At 43.0% G+C, this 25,862-nt stretch overlaps 1 long non-coding RNA gene across 1 annotated transcript in view; it reads left to right on the plus strand.

Moving 5' to 3' along the window:
- The first annotated feature begins 4,479 nt into the window (after positions 1 to 4,479).
- LOC138680554 (uncharacterized) overlaps positions 4,480 to 25,862 on the plus strand; it is an 85,748-nt gene continuing 64,365 nt past the window's right edge. The window contains exon 1 of the long non-coding RNA XR_011321654.1: positions 4,480 to 4,545. This is a non-coding gene — a long non-coding RNA (uncharacterized lncRNA). The remainder of the gene's footprint in view (positions 4,546 to 25,862) is intronic.

Here is a 25,862-nt window from a genome sequence, read left to right on the forward strand (position 1 = left end):
CTGTGTTTCCTCCTCATCCTGCCCATTGCCCAGCCAGTGATAGATGAGTCTGCTGGTACATTGACCCATAACGCAACATTCCCCGTGCACGCTACACAACAACATTGTGACCCTGCTGAAAGTCAGGTTGCTCTTCCCGCATACCATACCACCTTACACGGGGACAAAGAGGAAGGTGCAGATGAAAGTGCAGGTTCCTTCATCAGGTGGGGGGAGGAATACTAGTTGGCGACGTCACTGGCACAGGGCCTCTCATAGTACGCAAAAGTGTTGCTGCCGGTGGGAGGCGCCCCCACCGTGCAAACACACCGCTGTACTTTGAGGGGCCCTGTGCCAGTGCCAATGCCAACGAGTGGGCCCCCCCTGCTTGCTCAGGTTCACAGCACTTGCAAAGTTGAAATACTTACCTCTCCCTGCTCCACTGCCGTGACGTGGTCCAGATTTCCTGGGCCCACTAATTACTTGAACCAGCCCTACCCACCACAACTTTAGCCAAATGACCCCCAATTTCAAATGCCTTCCAATTATTATAAGGAAAATTACGCTTGACAAGCTTCATTAAGAAGAATGGATGGTTTTGACATTAAAATGGGCACTCTAGGTGTTTTCCTGGCCCCCACTCACTGCCGACTATGCTGCCCCATTGACTTGCATTGGGTTTCGTGTTTCGTTCGATCCCGACTTTACGTCATAATCGGCCGATTTCACTCGACCCGACTTTTGAGATAGTCGGGTTTCGCGAAACCCGGCTCGACTCTAAAAAGGTCAAGGTCGCTCAACTCTAGTCCTGGGTTCTAATCCCACCCAGGACAACATCTGCAAAGAGTTTGTATGTTCTCTCCGTGTTTGCGTGGGTTTCCTCCGGGTACTCCGGTTTCCTCTCACATTCCAAAGACATACTGATAGGGATTCTAGATTGTGAGCCCCATCAGGAACTGTGATGATAATGTGTGCAAAACTGTAAAGCGCTGCGGAATATGTTAGCGCTATATAAAAATAAAGATTATTATTATTATTACACATGTAAAGATGGTCTTGGATTATTTTTCCCACAGACCCCACATTAATCTTGACATTTTGTGCTAGGTGGCAAATGGTCACGCGTCGATTTTCCAAAATGACGACTTCCACTTGATGAATAGTGTGTTCATCAATAGCAGAGTGGGGTCTCCCTGGAATTGAAGCTGTTTGCACCGAAGTCGACCACATTTGAATTGACGATGCCAGTTCTTGACTATATCATATGATGGGGAATTATCACCATAAACCTCATTCATCTCATCGAACTTCTCCTTTGGTGTGTGTCCTTACAAGTAAAGGAACTTGATGACTGCACTGTATTACACTAGGTCCATTATCAAACCTCACACCACTTCAGCACCTGTAAAATCAAGACCATTATCAGTTCTGAGTTGCAAATTGACAAGTAACCTATAGAGACTTATATCATTACACATGTGCAGTTTCATCGTCCTGTGAAATGGGTCAGGGGAAATCTTTAATGAACGCCCCTTGTATCTACAAAGCTAAAGTTAGAGCAGCACTACTTGAAAGATACAATACTGCTGCAGGACTTGTGATCTTTGTATTGTTTAAATCAAATTTTGTGTTAGAATTTTTTAAATGTACATTTTTTAACGTATCGCAATCTGTACTAATAATAAAAAACTCACAAAACTGAAATCTTGCAATTTTCACACATGTTACTAGGGATGTTTTAAACTTCAACTTCCTGTTGTTTCAGGAAACAATACATGTACATAGCAACAATAGTCAGACCTCATCCCTATCTTTTGTATTGAAGCATATAATGAGCGTCATTATGAGGTCATTGTGAAGGGATGAGTAGCAGGGTCAGCTGTGACATTGCCTGTTATGATGGGTGGATACTGTGATATCTTTTGTATATAGAAATGTTAGCTGCCATTTTAATCCTGTCTTGTTTGTAAGAAACCCGTCTGAAAACTCTTCCTTAAACCACAGGAAGGAATTGAATTAAAATGTTTAACACCATCTAATGTGCAGCAATGTATCTGGCTTCCTTCACACACTGTGATGTCAATAAGACACATATCCATTACTAATCCTATAGTAATTAAAGGGTTAAATAAGCACACACACATGCAGAAAAAAGTTTTTGATTGAAATAAAACACCACACAGTTTTGATCATCTTTTTATTGTCCTGCCATTCCAAGTGAAGCCATCGATCTTCTGAAATAAAAATAAAATAAAAAAGAAAGCAAAAGTATGCTCCCTGATCTGTCGTAATCCAATATAACGAGTGTCCCACGCAGTATCTGGGGGAGATAAAGCTTACAACCCGGAGCGCTGCTAATGCGAGCGCTGCTAATGCGACCGCTTCCGGCTGTAAGGGACTAGAGAATGAATGAGATGGAGCGGGCGCAGTCTCAGTAACTAGTGGTGACGTCATCGAACCGGCGCTCCCTCACAGCTTGACCTGAGGTAACCTCTACACCATGGGAAAATGCTGGGGAAGAGGATACCGCAGGTACTGTATCTATTCTATTCTATCTATTCTGTCAATCTATCTATTCTATCAATCTATATATTCTATCTATCTATCTTTTCATTCTATCTATTTTATCTATCTAGTCATTCTATCTATCTCATTGGCATGCACAAAGAGAAAAAAATACACATGAAAAAACGCACCAAAAATGCACCTAAATCTACATTTTTGGCGCAGATTCTTTCCTGCCAAGATGATCAGGTTTTGCTGCAGAAAAAAAAAACGCAGCAAAAACGCCCTGTGTGAACTTACCCTTATAGCGCGTTGATAACAATTTTGCTATTATTGTATATTGAATATTGTAGTCTGTAAATACCCTGCTACCCACAATTTACTTTCTGTTCAAATCACGCCCTTTCTATATTCACATCCAGAGAATAAATAGTTAAGTTGGTTACTTCGGCCTTGTCCTTCTCTGGGTGTTGCATCCAGTGACCTGCTTACACATGTGCGAAATCACATTGCACACCGGCATTTTGTTCTGACATGTGCAGTGGGCTAATTAGTATTCCGAATATGGCGATTTTATGTAGATGTTCCTGTGACCTACAAGGTGAGTCATATGAGCTATATTTAATTATTGTGATTTTTTTTGTCACCTGGTATTTACCAGCATATTTAAGCACTATTACACTTTTTCTGTATGCTATGATACCTTCACTTACAGGCATTTTTAATGTATGTGCACATGGTCATATATCTGTTTATTCTATTTTCATCTTTACTGTATATATATTTTTAGGTATTTTTTATAACATTGTATAATTAGCTTCCTAATCACTTTGCAATTAAATATATGCGATTTATATCCTATCACTGCTTGAGAAAGGTTAATACCTCAGAACCGAAATGCTGCCACTGCCAGTTTTTTTTAACATATTGCTTAGTGTGCCATCTATCTATCTATCTATCTATCTATCTATCTATCTATCTATCTATCTATCTATCTATCTATCTATCTATCTAATAGACTAATAGTCTGAACTAGGTACGGACTGGGGTGAAATTCAGTCCTGGCATTTGAAATCACACAGGCCCATGTTGACCCTGTCCCCATGAACCAGATGGGATATATTACTAATATTACCCTGGATGGAGGAAGGGAAGATTTTCTGCAAGACCAATATTTCTAATGATACCCGTGGCCTGCTGGGGTGACGGAGTCAGCGACTTTGTGCTCCATCACAACTCTTAACAGTATGGGTATCTTGAGAACACCGATTCTGTTAACAACGTAGCAGACAAGGTAGTCAATGACCAGACAGGCCCTTCTGGCATTTGCCAGAATTGCCAAACGGCCAGTCTGGCCCTGGTCTAAACAATCTATCATCAACTCTTTGCACTTGTATTTTTCTTTATATATTGGAAAAAATAAGCACATAAATTCTAATAATAGTCTGAACAACACCTCTTTAACATGTCTGTGTGTCATTTTAATCAGTATAATGAGCTGATCTTTGCATTAGAGATCATTTGCCTTCAGAAGCAATGGGCAATCTAGAGATGCTAAGAATAACATTGTATGGCTAAAAAGAAGTTAGAAATATAGTAAGTGTGCAGTAAATTGAAATAAATAACATGTTTTCCAAAAATCAAGCCATTACATATTTAATGTGCATGTTTCCACGAAAAAAAGCAAAAGAGTAAAATGATGAAAATAGAAGTGGATAATTTACTAAGGAATTTGTAGTCGACATGATAAATTATTAGTTAAAATCAGGGCAGGATAAAGCGAATGTGTTACATATGGAATGTGCGCTATTTACTCTGCTGATAACCAGTAGATACAATTGTGATTCATTGTTAATGAGTGATAGGCTCGGAAAGTTGCACTGAGCACGTAAATGGTTCATGAATCACAATGTCTTTGGGTCCTAAGCACAGAACAGGCCATCCTGTTGTCCCACAGCAAGTCAATAGAGGCGGACACTGAAGACTGACAGATGACTTCCACTTATCAGCAAGGATCAGCTCAGCCTTCACCGGAGGTCAGTAATGTGCCATTCTCCAGAGGTAAGCAGCTGTCTGAAGAGTTGGGATTTTCTGCAATATAAGTCACGCCATCCTTCATTGTTGGCTAATGCAATTCCAAAATCATCACACCATATTAGATAAAAAAAACTTCTTTTATAAAGGTTCCACTATCATTTTATTGTTTTTTTTTTCAACAAGCCTTTTACTTCTATTCCATTAATGTACACATATCTTATTTGTAGCTTTTTAGTGAAATATATTTTCCATGCTACTGAAGTAAATGCTTATAATTATCTCTTTAATATTGGAGAAAGGTATTGATCACATTTGAGTCATTCGTTTTGTTGTACTGGAACCATGATGGCTTTGCTGGATCCATTTTTAAATAGAAAGCAAATCCTTAAGGGCTCATTGACCAAATTGGGGTTCACCAGGTTTTCTTGGAGTTTTCAGTTTTTTAATTAGTATAAACCAAAAGAAAAAACAAGGATCCCTAAAAAGTAACTTTTATTTAATACGATTAAAGAGACTATATTTATCCAAAATACAAATAAAACAGTATTAAATGTACCTATTAGACCCTACGTCGAACTACAATGAGTCCTGCCTGGCAGTGGAGGTTGGCACCCTACTTTACTGCGGTAGGCGCCCCCACTCCTCGACGGCTCACCCTTGTACACCCTAGAAGGTATCTACAATCAGGAAAAAGGCTGGTGAGCCCTACTATACATCCCTATAATGCCAACTGCCTGACAGTGGAGGTAGACACCCTAATTTACTGCGGTAGGCGCCCCCACTCAATGATAGCTGACCCTAGGGCCCCTAACAGTCCCTATAATAAGGGATAGACAAAAGATATTGTCCCACATACACCTCCGATACTAAAACTAAACAAAATGCAAAAAATAACCCCCCCAAAATAAATATAAATAAAAAAAATGAATTCTCAAAAATGTACTTAGTCAATATACCAGAGGGAGCAGTACAAAGCACAATGTCTACAGAACAATGCCCCCCTAGAGGTAAAGTACAGTCAGATGATTAAACCCAACTACGGGTACACAGAGTGCAAAAATATATATATTTTGTCCAAAAAAAGATAAAAAGATACACAGCACAAAAGTGCCTTAAATAATCAGTCAATGAGACATAAGATATCGTTATACACACTCCTCTATCTTATCAAATAAGGTCCAAACTTGTCTAACTGTTTAGTATACCAGTGCTTTATTAAATAAAAGTTACTTTTTAAGGATCCTTGTTTTTTCTTTTGGTTTATATTCTTTTCTGGGATTCCGAGTTATCGTAGTTAGGTTTTTCAGTTTTTTAATTACCAAGAATAGCACTGCAGTAAAAAATACCAAAAATGACTGGGACACTATCATGAGCTCTACAAGTTGAATTTCTATTACTCATGTACACTGTTTCTATTAATTATGTTTGCTAATTTATTATTTTAATATGAAATCTTCTTTGATTGTATAATAGAAATTATGTCACTTATTGAAAGAGTACATGACCTCTGTTTAGCAATCAAGGATTTCTAACATGACATCTTATTTAGGAGCACATTTCTATTATCTCCCATTTTTTTACAATATGAATTGAATAATAATGTTTTTGTATTATTTCTATTTTTCTGTCTACGTGACGCTTCTATTTTTTCCTCAATTTACTTTTATTTACAGTTGCAGTACTGTGGCAAAACTCAAACTGTGTGAACAAAGCCCTATATCTGGTACCCATCACTCATAGTCTACCATATAAAAAAATGGACAGTGTGCATTATTTGTTTTCATAACGCTATGTCCTATATGTTGGACCATAGCCTGTATTGTCTCTGTCCAACTGCTGCTCTTGTCTTTGCTGTGTTGCTTCTGTGCAGATGTTTCCACATCCTCATTTGGTTTGGCCTATCGCATCTTGGTAGGGGCTATTTATGCTCATCATGCACATGCAGTCTTTGCTGGTTATATTCCAATGTAGATGGATGTTTGAAGTCCCAGCCACTGTGTCTCACCTTCTGTATGCACTTCATTCTGTTGTTTTGGGTTATACTCTGTATATAGTTGAGGGCACAGTTATGGACACTCAGGGTTAGCCAACATTGAGTAGGGACAACATTGTGGAATTTTAGGGTGCCAATCTCCTAGGTAGTCTGTATACGAACATGTGGTTCACAGATTTAACATCTCCCCTAGTTTGTTCATCCCCCATTTGAATGTTAGGGTTCAGTCAAAACAGTTATTTTGAAGTTTGACATGTTTTGACTGAAGAAAACATAATCTACAAACAAATGTTTTATAATTAGGGCAGCACGGTGGCGCAGTGGTTAGCCTTGCAGCGCTGGGGTCCTGGGTTCTAATCCCACCCAGGACAACATCTGCAAAGAGTTTGTATGTTCTCTCCGTGTTTGCGTGGGTTTCCTCCGGGCACTCCGGTTTCCTCCCACATTCCAAAGACATACTGATAGGGATTCTAGATTGTGAGTCCCATCGGTGACAGTAATGATAATGTGTGCAAAACTGTAAAGCGCTGCGGAATATGTTAGCGCTATATAAAAATAAAGATTATTATTATAATTAAAAGGAATCTGTCGGTAGTATCGACCCTCCATTTGAAATTTGACATGTTTTGACTGAAGAAAATAATCTACAAACAAATGTTTTATAATTAAAAGGAATCTGTCAGTAGATTCGACCCTCCATCCATCTATCTGGGCATCCAGAGGAATCCCCATTTTTTAATATGTAAATGAGTTGTTAAGATTTATGGTCCAAACATATATCTCCCTGAGAATCTGCCTCCAGAGCTTATTAGAAATGAAAGTGGGCATTACCAGTGTGAGGCATGTTATGAGTGACAGACTGTTCTCCTGTGCAACATGTTTCACACTGGTAACATTCAAAATAATTTTCATTAAAAATAGTCTCTGGAGGCAGATTCTCAGGGGAATCAGTGTCCCGCTCATAGCTCTTAACAGTTCATTTACATATTAAGAAAAACAGATTTCTAAGGAATGAGACATTGGATTGCAGATATTTTATTCAATTTTCTATGACCTCCGAAACCATATAGATGGCTTAGGAAGGTTGATCCTACTGACAGATTCCCTTTAACTGGAGCACATTTACTTCATATATTGTTCGCTTTATAGAAAATCCTTTCCATTAACCCCGATAACTGATAATCGATGATATGCTTTTTAACGATGGTCATTAAAGGACCTTATTCCTCAGCGCTGCTTTTTAATGGCTCTCAGGAATAAGGGAATAGCGCCACATGGCGGCGGCAACAATGTCTGTGGGTGTCAGCTGTACATGACAGCTGACACACTGCTGTATTGGCCCTGGACACCTTTGAAACTGATCAGAGCTGATTAGCCCCTTAAAAACCGCTGTCAAGTAGTTGCAAGGGGGTTGCAAGACCCACTTGATTACTATCTAACCCCCGCTGGTCCCGAAGGTTACCATAGTACCCTGAGGTTATAGGATGACCCCATAGTACAGTGGCCTGTGAGATCCAACTATAAGCTGGGTTTCAAAGGCTGTATCAGTAAAACACTGACATTCTCATGCACTGCAGTACACGACTACTGCAGTGTATGAGATAAGAATAAAAATTATACATGTCCCATAGTAGGACTAAGTGAAAAAGTAAATAAGTTACATAAAATATGTAAAAAAAAACACAAAAAAGCATACAAAAGTTTCATTATACAAAGCGCAGCATTAATGATAAAACAAAAAAAAAAGGTACACATAATTGGTATCACCACGTCCGGAACGACCCGCTCTATAAAACTGGCATGTTATTTATTCCGTATGGCAAATGCTGTAAAAAAATAATAAAAAAATGTCAAAAATGTCACTTTTTCATCATACTGATTCACAAAAAAGTGAATAAAAAGCGATAAAGTTGTATGAAGAAAAGTGGTATAAAAGAAAACGCCAAATCATCCTGCAAAAAACAGGCCCTCATTCAGCAAAAAATTAAAACAGTTACAATTCTCCAAATATGATGATGCAAACACAAATTCATTTTTGCAAAATATTGTTTTAGTGTGTATAAATAGCAAAGCATAAAAATATATATAAATCTGGTATCGCTGTAATCATACCAACCTTATGAACAAATCATTCTTATCACTTTTACTGCACGGTGAACGGCATAAAAAATAACAAACAATAACTGAATTGCTGTTTTTTGCTAATTCTGTGTTTGAAAAATCAGAATAAAAAGCCATTAAAAAATATTATGGGCCCTAAAATGGTATAAAAAAAATCTGCAACTCGCCCTGCAAAAAAATAAGCCTTCATACAGCTCTGATCGCCAAAAAAATAAAAAAGTTACAGCTCTCAGAATATAACAACGAAAAACAAAATACATTTTATAAACAAGCATTTTTACTGTGATAGCAGCAAAATCTTAAAGAGTCCCGATATACTGTAAATCTAGTATCGCTGTAATCACCTCTACCCGAAGAATAAATCCGCTTTATCACTTAGCAGTATTTTGTCAGTATTTTACATCAGTATTTGTAAGCAAAAACCAGGAGTGGGTGATAAATACAGAAGTGGTGCATATGTTTCTGTTATACTTTTCCTCTATTTGTTCCACTCCTGGTTTTGGCTTACAAATACTGATGTAAAATACGGACAAAATACTGCTAGTGTGAAGGCAGCCTTATACAGCATGGTGAAATAAAAATAAGAACTGTTCTTGTACTGCTATTTGTTCACTCTATCTCCCAAAAATCGGAACAAGGATCATCTCACATTTATCCTGCGATCTCCGCTGAGCGCTTACATAGGGATTTGTGTGTAAATTCCCCAAAACCGTGATTCAGACAAAATCTCAATGGAACAACTCACTCACGAAGCAGATGGAGTCACTTTGGACTGGTCTCTGTTCCGGCGATGTCCCATCGTTTTAGGTGTCTTTTTAGCCCACAAGTATGGATGACCACAGATCTGTGAATGTCTAAAAAGATGGATACCACCAGACCAGATGCCAAACGGCGTCCAAAATGCCTCCATCTTCCTCATTATGATGGGTGGTTCCATTGGGGTTTTGTCTGAATTGAATTTTGGGAAGGAGAAATCGCATGTTTGTCTTTTACACACTCTTACATACATCCCTCCTAAAACATGGTCATCCCTGATCATACGGTACCTGAAAAATACCAAACAATTGTATAGGCATACTTTAAAACATTTAGCATAAAATTCAACACTCTATTTACCAGAGTCCTTTTCTAGTCCACATTGACCCTATTTCCATTAGGATGAGACTCAAGAAAAATAGATTACAATTCTTTATTAATCCAGGGCTCCTTTTGGTCTACAGAAAGCATTGACTACCTGTTAGGGGTTGAGTTCCTGCCTCTGCACAGGGGGAATCTTGAGCCATCTCTGTAGCGGTCTCCCATTCTTCTCCTGCCGCAGTGGAGCCTGCTCAGCAGAGGCGTCGGTCCCAGTGTCATGCTCAGTCTGACACTGTGCGAAGGGCTACTGCTGTACTTCCAGCTTCTGCCATTGTTGCCAGTAGGGTTGAGCGAAACGGATCGTTCATTTTTAAAAGTCGCCGACTTTTGGCAAAGTCGGGTTTCATGAAACCCGACCCGACCCCTGTGTGGGGTCGGCCATGCGGTACGCGACTTTCACGCCAAAGTCGTGTTTCAATGACGCGAAAAGCGCCATTTCTCAGCCAATGAAGGTGGACGCAGAGTGTGGGCAGCGTGATGACATAGGTCCTGGTCCCCACCATCTTAGAGAAGGGCATTGCAGTGATTGGCTTGCTGTCTGCGGCGTCACAGGGGCTATAAAGAGGCGTTCCCGCCGACCGCCATCTTACTGCTGCTGATCTGAGCCTAGGGAGAGGTTGCTGCCGCTTCGTCAGAAGCAGGGATAGCGTTAGGCAGGGTCCATTAACCACCAAACCGCTTGTGCTGTAGCGATTTCCACTGTCCAACACCACCTTTTGTTTGCAGGGACAGTGGAAGCTACTTTTTTTTTTCCTCAGCGCTGTAGCTCATTGGGCTGCCCTAGAAGGCTCCCTGATAGCTGCATTGCTGTGTGTACGCCGCTGTGCAAACCAACTGCTTTTTTCAAAGCACAAATCCTGTTGTTCCTTCCTTTCTGCACAGCTATCTTGTTTGTTTGTCCACACTTTTGATTTAATTTGTGCATCAGTCCACTCCTTATTGCTGCCTGCCATACGTGGCTGAGATTACTGCAGGGAGATAGTAATTGTAGGACAGTCCCTGTTTTTTTTTTTTGTGGGAGATTAAGATTGGCATTTCTGCTAGAGTGCCATCCCTGTGTGTGCCATCTCTCTCACATAGTGGGTCATAGAAAGCCTTTTTATTTTTCTGTTTTTTTTTGTGGGGTTTATAAATTCTCCCTGAAAAAAAAAACAGTGGGAGATTAATATTGGCCTTTGGGCTTGTGTGCCAGTCCTGAGTGTGCCATCTCTCTCTCAAATAGTGGGCCATAGAAAGCCTATTAATTTTTTTTTTTTGTGGTTTCTAAATTCTCCCTGAAAAAATAAAAAAAAATCAGTGGGAGATTAATATTGCCCTTTCTGCTTGTGTGCCACTCCTGACTCCTGGGTGTGCCATCTCTCTCTCTCAAATAGTGGGCCATAGAAAGCCTATTTTTTTATTGGGTTTCTAAATCCTCCCTGAAAAATAAAAAAAAATCAGTGGGAGATTAATATTGCCCTTTCTGCTTGTGTGCCACTCCTGACTCCTGGGTGTGCCATCTCTCTCTCTCTCAAATAGTGGGCCATAGAAAGCCTATTTTTTTATTGTGTTTCTAAATTCTCCCTGAAAAAATAAAAAAAAATCAGTGGGAGATTAATATTGCCCTTTCTGCTTGTGTGCCACTCCTGACTCCTGGGTGTGCCATCTCTCTCTCTCAAATAGTGGGCCATAGAAAGCCTATTTTTTTTTTATTGGGTTTCTAAATTCTCCCTGAAAAAATAAAAAAAAATCAGTGGGAGATTAATATTGCCCTTTCTGCTTGTGTGCCAATCCTGACTCCTGGGTGTGCCATCTCTCTCTCTCAAATAGTGGGCCATAGAAAGCCTATTTTTTTTAATTGGGTTTCTAAATTCTCCCTGAAAAAATAAAAAAAAAAGTCAGTGGGAGATTAATATTGCCCTTTCTACTTGTGTGCCACTCCTGACTCCTGGGTGTGCCATCTCTCTCTCTCTCTCTCTCAAATACTGGGCTATAGAAAGCCTATTTTTTTTTATTGGGTTTCTAAATTCTCCCTGAAAAAATAAAAAAAAAATCAGTGGGAGATTAATATTGCCCTTTCTGCTTGTGTGCCAGTCTTGACTCCTGGGTGTGCCATCTCTCTCTCAAATAGTGGGCCATAGAAAGCCTATTTTTTTTTTATATTGGGTTTCTAAATTCTCCCTGAAAAAATCTAAAAAAATCAGTGGGAGATTAATATTGCCCTTTCTGCTTGTGTGCCAGTCTTGACTCCTGGATGTGCCATCTCTCTCTCTCTGAAATAGTGGGCCATAGAAAGCCTATTTTTTTTTATTTGGTTTCTAAATTCTCCCTGAAAAAATCATTTTTTTTACTTGGTTTCTAAATTCTTCCTGAAAAAATCATTTTTTTTAATTTTGTTTCTAAAGTCTCCCTGAAAAAATAAAAAAAAATCAGTGGGAGATTAATATTGCCCTTTCTGCTTGTGTGCCAGTCTTGACTCCAGGGTGTGCTATCTCTCTCTCTCTCAAATAGTGGGCCATAGAAAGCCTATTTTTTGTTTTATTTGGTTTCTAAATTCTCCCTGAAAAAAATCATTTTTTTTATTTGGTTTCTAAATTCTTCCTGAAAAAATCATTTTTTTTGTTTTGTTTCTAAAGTCTCCCTGAAAAAGTAAAAAAAAATCAGTGGGAGATTAATATTGCCCATTCTGCTTGTGTGCCAGTCTTGACTCCTGGGTGTGCCATCTCTCTCTCTCAAATAGTGGGCCATAGAAAGCCTATTTTTTTTTTTATTTTGTTTCTAAAGTCTCCCTGAAAAAATAAAAAAAAATCAGTGGGAGATTAATATTGCCCTTTCTGCTTGTGTACCAGTCTTGACTCCAGGGTGTGCCATCTCTCTCTCTCAAATAGTGGGCCATAGAAAGCCTATTTTTTTTTAATTTGGTTTCTAAATTCTCCCTGAAAAAAATCATTTTTTTTTATTTTGTTTTTAAAGTCTCCCTGAAAAAATAAAAAAAAATCAGTGGGAGATTAATATTGCCCTTTCTGCATGTGTGCCAGTCTTGACTCCTGGGTGTGCCATCTCTCTCTCTCAAATAGTGGGCCATAGAAAGCCTATTTTTTTTTTTTTATTGGGTTTCTAAATTCTCCCTGAAAAAATCAAAAAAATCAGTGGGAGATTAATATTGCCCTTTCTGCTTGTGTGCCAGTCTTGACTCCAGGGTGTGCCATCTCTCTCTCTCAAATAGTGGGCCATAGAAAGCCTTTTTTTTTTATTTGGTTTCTAAATTCTCCCTGAAAAAAAAAACAGTGGGAGATTAATATTGGCCTTTGGGCTTGTGTGCCAGTCCTGAGTGTGCCATCTCTCTCTCAAATAGTGGGCCATAGAAAGCCTATTAATTTTTTTTTTGTGGTTTCTAAATTCTCCCTGAAAAAATAAAAAAAAATCAGTGGGAGATTAATATTGCCCTTTCTGCTTGTGTGCCACTCCTGACTCCTGGGTGTGCCATCTCTCTCTCTCAAATAGTGGGCCATAGAAAGCCTATTTTTTTATTGGGTTTCTAAATCCTCCCTGAAAAATAAAAAAAAATCAGTGGGAGATTAATATTGCCCTTTCTGCTTGTGTGCCACTCCTGACTCCTGGGTGTGCCATCTCTCTCTCTCTCTCAAATAGTGGGCCATAGAAAGCCTATTTTTTTTTATTGTGTTTCTAAATTCTCCCTGAAAAAATAAAAAAAAATCAGTGGGAGATTAATATTGCCCTTTCTGCTTGTGTGCCACTCCTGACTCCTGGGTGTGCCATCTCTCTCTCTCAAATAGTGGGCCATAGAAAGCCTATTTTTTTTTTATTGGGTTTCTAAATTCTCCCTGAAAAAATAAAAAAAAATCAGTGGGAGATTAATATTGCCCTTTCTGCTTGTGTGCCAATCCTGACTCCTGGGTGTGCCATCTCTCTCTCTCAAATAGTGGGCCATAGAAAGCCTATTTTTTTAATTGGGTTTCTAAATTCTCCCTGAAAAAATAAAAAAAAAAATCAGTGGGAGATTAATATTGCCCTTTCTACTTGTGTGCCACTCCTGACTCCTGGGTGTGCCATCTCTCTCTCTCTCTCTCTCAAATACTGGGCCATAGAAAGCCTATTTTTTTTATTGGGTTTCTAAATTCTCCCTGAAAAAATAAAAAAAAAAATCAGTGGGAGATTAATATTGCCCTTTCTACTTGTGTGCCACTCCTGACTCCTGGGTGTGCCATCTCTCTCTCTCTCTCTCTCAAATACTGGGCCATAGAAAGCCTATTTTTTTTTTATTTGGTTTCTAAATTCTCCCTGAAAAAATCATTTTTTTTATTTGGTTTCTAAATTCTTCCTGAAAAAATCATTTTTTTTAATTTTGTTTCTAAAGTCTCCCTGAAAAAATAAAAAAAAATCAGTGGGAGATTAATATTGCCCTTTCTGCTTGTGTGCCAGTCTTGACTCCTGGGTGTGCCATCTCTCTGTCTCAAATAGTGGGCCATAGAAAGCCTATTTTTTTTTTTTATTGGGTTTCTAAATTCTCCCTGAAAAAATAAAAAAAAATCAGTGGGAGATTAATATTGCCCTTTCTGCTTGTGTGCCAGTCTTGACTCCAGGGTGTGCCATTTCTCTCTCAAATAGTGGGCCATAGAAAGCCTATTTTTTTTTATTTGGTTTCTAAATTCTCCCTGAAAAAAAATCATTTTTTTTTAATTTGGTTTCTAAATTCTTCCTGAAAAAATCTTTTTTTTAAATTTTGTTTCTAAAGTCTCCCAGAAAAAATAAAAAAAAATCAGTGGGAGATTAATATTGCCCTTTCTGCTTGTGTGCCAGTCTTGACTCCTGGGTGTGCCATCTCTCTGTCTCAAATAGTGGGCCATAGAAAGCCTATTTTTTTTTTATTGGGTTTCTAAATTCTCCCTGAAAAAATAAAAAAAAATCAGTGGGAGATTAATATTGCCCTTTCTGCTTGTGTGCCAGTCTTGACTCCAGGGTGTGCTATCTCTCTCTCTCAAATAGTGGGCCATAGAAAGCCTATTTTTTGTTTTATTTGGTTTCTAAATTCTCCCTGAAAAAATCATTTTTTTTATTTGGTTTCTAAATTCTTCCTGAAAAAATCATTTTTTTTGTTTTGTTTCTAAAGTCTCCCTGAAAAAGTAAAAAAAAATCAGTGGGAGATTAATATTGCCCTTTCTGCTTGTGTGCCAGTCTTGACTCCTGGGTGTGCCATCTCTCTCTATCAAATAGTGGGCCATAGAAAGCCTATTTTTTTTTTTTTTGTTTCTAAAGTCTCCCTGAAAAAATAAAAAAAAAATCAGTGGGAGATTAATATTGCCCTTTCTGCTTGTGTGCCAGTCTTGACTCCAGGGTGTGCCATCTCTCTCTCTCTCAAATAGTGGGCCATAGAAAGCCTTTTTTTTTTTATTTGGTTTCTAAATTCTACCTGAAAAAAAAAAAAAAAGTGGGAGATCAATATTGACATTTCTGCTTGAGTGACAGTCCTGCGTGTGTGGCATCTCTCTCATTTGGTGCCACCGAAAACAGAGTGTGTAACATTGTGCCTGATTTTCCTTGCGGTCTCACCCACCTGTAAAGGGATATCTAAATCATACTGAAGTTATAGCTCACCGTGTAAGTTGTTTGACAGCAACAAATACCGTTACTTTGGTTACGTTTTTAAAACAATGAGGAAGTCTGGTGGAAGAGGTCGTGGCCGTGGGCGTTCATTGTCAGCTGGTAATGATGGTAGTGGTAGTGGAGCATCAGGTGGTCGTGGGAAAAAAAATATTGCACCTAAGTCTGGAGCTGTGGAGCCAGGTTCGTCGTCTGGCTACACAAGGCCTCGAACGCTCCCTTTTCTGGGAGTAGGAAAACCTCTTTTAAAGCCGGAGCAGCAAGAGCAAGTTTTGACTTACCTTGCTGACTCAGCCTCTAGCTCTTTTGCCTCCTCTTTTGAAACTGGTAAATGTAAAAGCAGCGCGTCGTTAGTGGATGTTCACGGTCAGGGACAAGTCGCTTCCTTGTCCTCTTCAGCAAAAACAACAACAGAGAAGGATGCAGCAGGCGACACAACGGGTTACTCCATGGAGCTCTTTACACATACCGTCCTTGGCTTAGAAAGTGAAGCAGTTAACAGACCATGCCCATTACAAGTTGAATCTGACATGGAGTGCACTGATGCACAGCCACAGCCAGACTACTATGCTGGTCCTTTGACTCAGACCACAACATTGCCCTCGCAGGGTACTGATCCAGAATCAGACCCTGATGAGACTATGTTGCCCCGTCACGAACGCTCTACCACCGACTTACACGGTGACACAGACGAAGTTGCGCACGAGCTAGAAGAGGAGGTTATAGATGACCCAGTTGTTGACCCCGATTGGCAGCAATTGGGGGAACAGGGTGCAGGCGGCAGTAGTTCTGAAGCGGAGAAGGAGGGGCCGCAGCAGGCATCAACATCGCAACAGGTTCCATCTGCTGGGCCCGTAGATGGGAAAAAACGCGTGGCAAAGCCAAAAACTGTTGGAGGACAGTGTGGCCATCCGGTCTGCAATGCCTGAAAAGGGATCCGAGGCTCGAAAGAGTGCAGTCTGGCATTTTTTTAAACAACATCCAATTGATCCGCACAAAGTCATCTGTCAAAAATGTTCAACTACCTTAAGCAGAGGTCAGAATCTGAAAAGTCTCAATACAAGTTGCATGCATAGACATTTAACCACCATGCATTTGCAAGCCTGGACTAACTACCAAACATCCCTTAAGGTTGTAGCACCCTCGGCCAATGAAGCTAGTCACCAACGCTACATCCCTGCCGTCACTGTAAGGCCACCATTTTCCGCACCACCTGCAGTATCTGTGCAGGTTTCTTTGCCAGGCCAAAGCAGTCAGGGTCAGGGAATCACCAGTTTCGTAGTAGGAAACACTGCATCTAGGGAACAGGCGGAAACAATACCGTCTCCAACCGTCTCTCAGTCTGCCATGTCCACCCGCACACCCGCTAGTTCCACGATCTCCAGCTCTCGAGTCCAGCTCACCCTACATGAGACTCTGGTTAGAAAAAGGAAGTACTTATCCTCGCATCCGCGTACACAGGGTTTGAATGCCCACATAGCTAGACTAATCTCATTAGAGATGATGCCCTACCGGTTAGTTGAAAGTGAAGCTTTCAAAGCCCTGATGGACTACGCTGTACCACGCTACGAGCTACCCAGTCGACACTTCTTTTTGAGAAAAGCCATCCCAGCCCTCCACCAGCATGTTAAAGAGCGCATCGTCCATGCACTCAGGCAATCTGTGAGTACAAAGGTGCACCTGACAACAGATGTATGGACCAGTAGGCATGGCCAGGGATGTTACATGTCCATCACGGCACACTGGGTGAATGTGGTGGATGCAGGGTCCACAGGGGACAGCAATTTCGGGACAGTTCTGCCTAGCCCACGGTCTAGGAAACAGTTGGCTGTAGGTGTTCGCACCCCCTCTTCCTCCTCCTCCTCTTCGTCCTTCTGCAGAAGCGAGAGCTCGTCCACAGACCGCAGTCGCCAAACCACTCCATCCGCAGCTGGCACTGTTGCACACCAGTTGTCCCATTATGGGGCAGCTACTGGCAAGCGTCAGCAGGCTGTATTGGCTATGAAGTGTTTGGGCGACAACAGACACACCGCGGAAGTTCTGTCCGAGTTCTTGCAGACAGAAACGCAGTCGTGGCTGGGCACAGTAGATCTTGAGGCAGGCAAGGTAGTGAGTGATAACGGAAGGAATTTCATGGCTGCCATCTCCCTTTCCCAACTGAAACACATTCCTTGCCTGGCTCACACCTTAAACCTGGTGGTGCAGTGCTTCCTGAAAAGTTATCCGGGGTTACTTTGCTCACATATTCGCCGTTCGCCCGTACACTCCAGCCGTATGCAGACCTATCAGCGGTCTTTGAACCTTCCCCAGCATCGCCTAATCATAGACGTTGCAACAAGGTGGAACTCAACACTGCACATGCTTCAGAGACTGTGTGAACAGAGGCGGGCTGTTATGTTTTTGTGGGAGGATACACATACACGGGCAGGCAGTAGGATGGCAGATATGGAGTTGTCAGGTGTGCAGTGGTCGAAGATACAAGACATGTGTCAAGTCCTTCAGTGTTTTGAGGAATGCACATGGCTGGTTAGTGCAGACAACGCCATAATAAGCATGAGCATCCCCCTAATGCGTCTGCTGATGCAAAGTTTGACGCACATAAAGGAGCAGGTATCTGCAGCCGAGGAAGAGGAAAGCCTTGACGACAGTCAGCCATTGTCTGGTCAGGGCAGTGTACAGGGCGAAGTAGCGGGCGAACAGGAGGAGGAGGACGAGGAGGATGATGGGGATGAGTATTTTTTTAATGAGGACGCATCTCCGGGGCCACTGGAAATTGGTGGCGTGGCAAGGCCGGGTTCTGGGTTTCTGAGGGACACAAGTGACGTAGATTTGCCTGAAACTGCCCCTCAACCAAGCACAACTGCAGATTTGACAACTGGAACTTTGGCACACATGGCGGATTATGCCTTACGTATCCTCAAAAGGGACACACGCATTGCGAAAATGATGAACGATGATGATTACTGGTTGGCCTGCCTCCTTGATCCTCGCTATAAAGGCAAATTGCAAAATATTATGCCACATGACAACTTGGAACTAATATTAGCAACCAAACAATCAACTCTTGTTGACCGTTTGCTTCAGGCATTCCCAGCACACAGCGCCCGTGATCGTTCTCACACGAGCAGCAGGGGGCAGCAGACCAGAAGTGTTAGAGGTGCAGAAATCCGAAGTGGCGTTGGACAGAGGGATTTTCTGACCAGGTTGTGGAGTGATTTTGCTGTGACCACAGACAGAACAGGTACTGCTGCATCAATTCAAAGTGACAGGAGACAACATTTGTCCAGTATGGTTACTAACTATTTTTCATCCCTTATCGATGTTCTACCTCAACCGTCATTCCCATTTGATTACTGGGCATCCAAATTAGACACCTGGCCAGAATTGGCAGAATATGCATTGCAGGAGCTTGCTTGCCCGGCAGCTAGTGTCCTATCAGAAAGAGTATTCAGTGCTGCAGGTTCAATATTAACCGAAAAAAGGACTCGTCTGGCCACCCAAAATGTTGATGATCTAACCTTCATTAAAATGAACCACAACTGGATTTCGAATTCTTTTGCCCCACCTTGCCCGGCCGACACCTAGCTTTCCTATGAAAAGGTATTACCTGTGGACTACTCTGAATGACTTTACCAATCTCGTAATTTGCAGCAGCTGATTGTCCAGCATACGACATGTTTACACCTCCCTAAATGGCCAAACTCCCCACACGGGGCCGTGGTATCGCCACTTGGCGCAAGCACCCGTGAAAGTGCTGTTTGTCTGAAGAGGTGGGTGTGCCCGCTTTTGGTCGACGGCACTGCCACTGGGTCCCTCATAGTACAATAAAGTGTCTCTGGCGGTGGTGGTGCGCACCCAACGTCAGACACACTGTTGTAACATGAGGGGCCCTGGGCATGTACCGCCGGCCACAAGAGAGTTCCCCCACCCCCAGCTCAAACATTGCTCTACCACTTGCACAATTATCTCTCACAGTTCCACCTATGTTTAGTCTATGCGCTGACATCCGTAAATTCCTGCCACTGACAATACCATTGTGTTGACATGTATGATGGTACTTAACATAGTCAGGGGCAGTGTCCTATATTTACCCAAGTAAATACTTTGTGCCAAATTACTAGGTCTGAAACTACGCAGAGGAGCCCACCCCTGTACCTAATGATTGCACCCTTTTGGTTTTTCTTTTTGTTGTAATGCGAGACATTAACATGTATTTATTTTTTGGGACTACTAACTGGCAGACACTCATTACAATCGGCCGCCGCTGACAACACCAATGGTGCCCACTGCCTGTGTACCCCTGCAAAAGAATTAAAAGTGCCTACAGCCCAATTTTATTATGTTAGGCCTTTGAAGCCTGTCTGCGGTCCCTCCTTCCACTAGGCCTCCACTGACCTGTCTACTGCTGCCCGTGTACCCCTGGAACCAATTTTAAAGTGCCTACAGCCCTAATTTATTATGTTAGGCCTTCGAAGCCTGTCTGCGGTCCCTCCTTCCACTAGGCCTCCACTGACCTGCCTACTGCTGCCCGTGTTCCCCTGGAACCAATTTTAAAGTGCCTACAGCCCTAATTTATTATGTTAGGCCTTTGAAGCCTGTCTGCGGTCCCTCCTTCCACTAGGCCTCCACTGACCTGTCTACTGCTGCTCGTGTTCCCCTGGAACCAATTTTAAAGTGCCTACAGCCAAATTTTATTATGTTAGGCCTTCGAAGCCTGTCTGCGGTCCCTCCTTCCACTAGGCCTCCACTGACCTGTCTACTGCTGCCCGTGTACCCCTGGAACCAATGTTAAAATGCCTACAACCCTAATTTATTATGTTAGGCCTTCGAAGACTGTCTGCGGTCCCTCCTTCTACTAGGCCTCCACTGACCTGTCTACTGCTGCCCGTGTTCCCCTGGAATCAATTTTAAAGTGCCTACAGCCCTAATTTATTATGTTAGGCCTTCGAAGCCTGTCTGCGGTCCCTCCTTCCACTAGACCTCCACTGACCTGTCTACTGCTGCCCGTGTTCCCCTGGAACCAATTTTAAAGTGCCTACAGCCAAATTTTATTATGTTAGGCCTTCGAAGCCTGTCTGCGGTCCCTCCTTCCACTAGGCCTCCACTGACCTGTCTACTGCTGCCCGTGTACCCCTGGAACCAATGTTAAAATGCCTACAGCCCTAATTTATTATGTTAGGCCTTCGAAGCCTGTCTGCGGTCCCTCCTTCCACTAGGCCTCCACTGACCTGTCTACTGCTGCCCGTGTTCCCCTGGAACCAATTTTAAAGTGCCTACAGCCCTAATTTATTATGTTAGGCCTTCGAAGCCTGTCTGCGGTCCCTCCTTCCACTAGGCCTCCACTGACCTGTCTACTGCTGCCCGTGTACCCCTGGAACCAATTTTAAAGTGCCTACAGCCCTAATTTATTATGTTAGGCCTTCGAAGCCTGTCTGCGGTCCCTCCTTCCACTAGGCCTCCACTGACCTGTCTACTGCTGCCCGTGTACCCCTGGAACCAATTTTAAAGTGCCTACAGCCCTAATTTATTATGTTAGGCCTTCGAAACCTGTCTGCGGTCTCTCCTTCCACTAGGCCTCCACTGACCTGTCTACTGCTGCCCGTGTTCCCCTGGAACCAATTTTAAAGTGCCTACAGCCAAATTTTATTATGTTAGGCCTTCGAAGCCTGTCTGCGGTCCCTCCTTCCAATAGTTCTCCACTGACCAGACCAATGCTGGCCGTGTACCCCTGGAACCCAGCTGAAAGTGCATGGAGCCTCCTTTTTTTATTTGTTTTATATTTAGAAAGCCCAGATGAACTACGCTGTACCACGGTTCAAGCTACACAGTCGACATTTCTTTTGCGAGAAAAGCCATCCCAGCCCTCCACCGGCATGAAAAAGTCTGCATTGTCATAGCACTCAGGCAATCAAACAGTAGAAAGGTGCACCTGACAAGAGACGCATGGACCAGTAGGCATGTCCACAAAAAGTTACGTGTCCATTACGGCGCACTGGGTTAATGTGTTGGATACATGGTCCACAGGGGACAGCCTACAAAGTCTGTCTGCAGTCCCTAATTCAAATTGTCCTCCGCTGACCACACCACTGCTGCACGTGTACCCCTGGAACCAATTTGAAAGTGCCCACAACCTAATTTTGTTATGTTAGGCCTACTACGCCTGTCTGCGGTCCCTCCTTCCAATACTCGTCCACTGACCACACCACTGCTGCCCGTGGACCCCTGGAACCTATTTTTAATTGCATAGAGCATCCTTTTTTTAATAGTAGGCGTACAAAGTCTGTCTGCGGTCCACTATTGAAATTGTCCTCCACTGACCAGAGCAATGCTGCCTGTGTACCCCTGTAACCTTTTTTAAACTGCAGTGAGCCACATTTTTGGTTTAAGTCCTACTACCTGTGTCTGTCTGCGCCACTCAATACAGCTGTCCTCCTTTGATAAAAGCAGAGCGTCAATAGTCTTGTTTTCAGCCTCTATGAATTGGAAAACTGCATTGGGGCTACTACTTTGGTAGGGCCTACTAACGGTGTCTGCCGCTCCAAGGTGTGCCCCAGGTTTCCTCTCCATTGCTTCGGTCTTCCGACTCTCGTTTAGTAGTTGTTGAAAACTACACTGCATTAGGCCTACAAATTGGGTATGGGGTGTAGAGAGACGGTGTGTTACACTCCAAGGTGTTCCCCAGGTTTCCTCTCCATTGCTTGGGTCTTCCGACTCTCGTTTAGTAGTTGTTGAAAACTACACTGCATTAGGCCTACAAATTGGGTATGGGGTGTAGAGAGACAGTGTGTTACACTCCAAGGTGTTCCCCAGGTTTCGTCCACATTGCTTCGATCTTCCGACTCTCGTTTAGTAGTTGTTGAAAACTACACTGCATTAGGCCTACAAATTGGGTATGGGGTGTAGAGACGGTTTGTTCCACTCCAAGGTGTTCCCCAGGTTTCCTCTCCATTGCTTCAATCTTCCGACTCTCGTTTAGTAGTTGTTGAAAACTACACTGCATTAGGCCTACAAATTGGGTATGGGGTGTAGAGACGGTGTGTTCCACTCCAAGGTGTTCCCCAGGTTTCCTCTCCATTGCTTCGATCTTCCGACTCTCGTTTAGTAGTTGTTGAAAACTACACTGCATTAGGCCTACAAATTGGGTATGGGGTGTAGAGACGGTGTCTTCCGCTCTAAGGTGTTCTCCAGGTTTCCTCTCCATTGCTTCAATCTTAAAGCTCTTGTTTAGTAGTTGTTGAAAACAACACTGCATTCGGCCTACAAGTTGGGTCTGGGTTGTAGAGACGGTGTCTTCCACTCCAAGGTGTTCTCCAGGTTTCCTCTCCATTGCTTCAATCTTCATGCTCGTCTTAACTAGTTGTTGAAACAACACTACATTAGGCCTACAAGTTGGGTCTGGGTCGTAGAGATGGTGTCTGCCGCTCCAAGGTGTTCTCCAGGTTGCCACATATTCGAAGCTGCATAGAGCCTATTTTGTAATTTTACGCCTACAAAGTCTTTCTGCGGTCCCTCCTTCCAATTGTCCTCCACTGAGCACAACAATGCAGAACGTGTACCCATGTAACCTTTTTTAAACCAGCGTCGAGCCAACTTTGTGGTTTAAGGCCTACTTGTAGTGTCTGGCTGCGCCACTCAATACAGCTGTCCTCTTTACAAAAAATGACCTACAATTATCTGGTTTTCAGCCTATCGGAATTTTAAAACTGCAGTGGGCCTACTAGTTGGGTTGGGGCCTTCTATCTGTGTCTGCCGCTCCTTGCTGTTCTCCTACGGTGAACAAAGCTGTGCCGCCTGTTTACTACTCTTGCCAATTTTGAACTGCATTTAGACTACTTACAGATTTGGGCCTACTCTCTGTGTCAGCCTCTCATTCCAGTTGTCCTCCACTGAACAAAACAATGCCCCCTGGTTAGTCCTGTTACCAATTTTGAACTGCATTTAGCCCACTTTATTCTTTGTGTTTCCTCCTCATCCTGCCCATTGCCCAGCCAGTGATAGATGAGTCTGCTGGTACATTGACCCATAACGCAACATTCCCCGTGCACGCTACACTGCAAGATTGTGACCCTGCTGAAAGTCAGGTCCCCCTTCCCGCATACCATACCACCTTACACGGGGACAAAGAGGAAGGTGCAGATGAAGGTGCAGGTTCCTTCATCAGGTGGGGGGAGGAATACTCGTTGCTGGCGATGTCACTGGCACAGGGCCCCTCATAGTACGCAAAAGTGTTGCTGCCGGTGAGAGGCGCCCCCGCCGTGCAAACACACCGCTGTACTTTGAGGGGCCCTGTGCCAGTGCCAATGCCAACGAGTGGGCCCCCCCGCTTGCTCAGGATCACAGCACTTGCAAAGTTTAAATACTTACCTCTCCCTGCTCCACTGCCGTGACGTGGTCCAGATTTACTGGGCCCACTAATTACTTGAACCAGCCCTACCCCCCACAAATTTAGCCAAATGACCCCCAATTTCAAATGCCTTCCAATTATTATAAGCTAAATTACGATTGACAAGCTTCTGTAACAAGAATGGATGTTTTTGCCATTAAAATGGGCAGTGTAGGTGTTTTCCTGGCCTCCACTCACTGCCGACTATGCTCCCCCATTGACTTGCATTGGGTTTCGTGTTTCGGTCGATCCCCGACTTTTCGCGATAATCGGCCGATTCCACTCGACTCGACTTTTAAGATAGTCGGGTTTCGCGAAATACGGCTCGACTCTAAAAAGGTCAAGGTCGCTCAACCCTAGTTGCCAGTACTGGTCAGCAGCGAGCAGACGTCTTTGGGACTAAGTCCTACTTTTCCCCTTCTGAGCATGCCCAGGGTAAGATCTATCATTGGAGATCAAGGGTTACATGCCTAGGTACTGCAGCTATTCCCATTGGTACTCTAGGAAGGTCGTGAAGTTGCTCAAGTTCTGTGGCAGTTTCCAATTGGTCCTTTTTTGGAAGGTCCTGTAGTTGCTGCAGCTATATAAGGTGCGCATGTCCGCACGGCCATGCGCTAGTATCTTTCTGAGTTATGTGCTTTGCGCCAGTGTGGTCATGTGAGATTGTATTCAGGGACCCGGCTGAAATAAGCCCCTAGAATACCGGAACCTCCGGTGAGGAGATTGTGTGTTTGAGTGTATTCAGGGACCTGGCTGAAATAAGCCCTTAGAATACCGGCACCTCCGGTGAGGAGATTGTGTGCATGCATGACCACTGACTGCTCTCTGTTGGGCAGTTAGCCTGTGCTCCTGTGAAGTCTAACAGGGCGAAGTGCTTTCCTTTCACGGCTACTCTGTGAAGTAACAGAGCTAGTCTATACCACCAAATAGTGCCACCATTTACTAGCAGCAGGTTCTCCTGCACTGTGGACCCCAGGCTGCGAACGCATCAATAATAATAAACATCTATATTTACTCGGTGCGTTACACTAGCCCTAACACTACCCAGCAGTCCATGGGTGCAGTTCCTTTTAACCCGGTAAATTCTTCAGATATTCATTTTGTCACAGGGGTCTGCCTGACTCTGGTCCTGACACCATGGGGACACAACAAAGTGTGTCCATTTTTAAAACACAACAGCCCATTGGCCAACTTACACTAGCTCTGACATTCCATGAGCTTAGTCCTTGCAGTTCTCACTTGGCTCAATACTCGGGTCATCCTGTTCCGTTTTCCCACTCTCTCCTTTTTGTAGAGTGTGCTGCCCAAAAGTCCCAGGGGAAAGGTTCAAGGTTAACCACAGTCAAAGTTCCTGGGGGAATGGGACAGAATCCTTAGGGCAGTTGCACACAGTCCTTTTCAGTTACAAAAGGGTGATTGACCCTAAAAAGGTCTTAGTTCTGTAATCTAGCAGGGGGATGCGAAACGTGCTCAAAAGAAATTGAGGGGGGAAAACACACACTGCACATATTGACAAATCAAACCTTTAGCCAGACTGGCCAACACGGGCTATCTCCAGTACTTTTTAGGGCTTCTTCACCTTCAGGGATGCAGAACAGTCCCCAGTTCCTCTTTGTGCAACAATTAAGCTGTACTCCGGCCACCAATTAAAACAAAAATGGCCATACTCACTCCTGAGCATCTTTGCGGCCAGTATATTGAGCCGCTTCATGGCCCTGTACGTAAATAAATGTCTTGCCAGAGCATGATCCACTTGAGCATCCCTCACAATATTCACTGGGGGCATGACCTTGACTTGTGGGGGCATTGCACTTGAGGCATTAGCCAGGGGGGCCACACTGGCTTGACCAGGCTCTGGGGACTTATAGTATGCAAATTGACTGTGAGGCGATAAAGGGTCTTAGGAGTAGGAGATTCATCAGTTTCTACGTGCCGACATGGGGCACGACATACATGGCAGGTATCCACCCAATTGGGTTCTGATCCCTTCATACACAACATGTCCATCCTTTCTTTAGGTACAATGTAATGGGCTGGAGTCAATCTGGGAATGGCAGGGAGGTCAGTGCCATCTTTGTTACATACTTTTACATATACAAACTTATT

This window comes from Ranitomeya imitator, chromosome 5 (assembly GCF_032444005.1).
Source record: "Ranitomeya imitator isolate aRanImi1 chromosome 5, aRanImi1.pri, whole genome shotgun sequence".
In the NCBI taxonomy this organism is placed as follows: domain Eukaryota; kingdom Metazoa; phylum Chordata; class Amphibia; order Anura; family Dendrobatidae; genus Ranitomeya; species Ranitomeya imitator.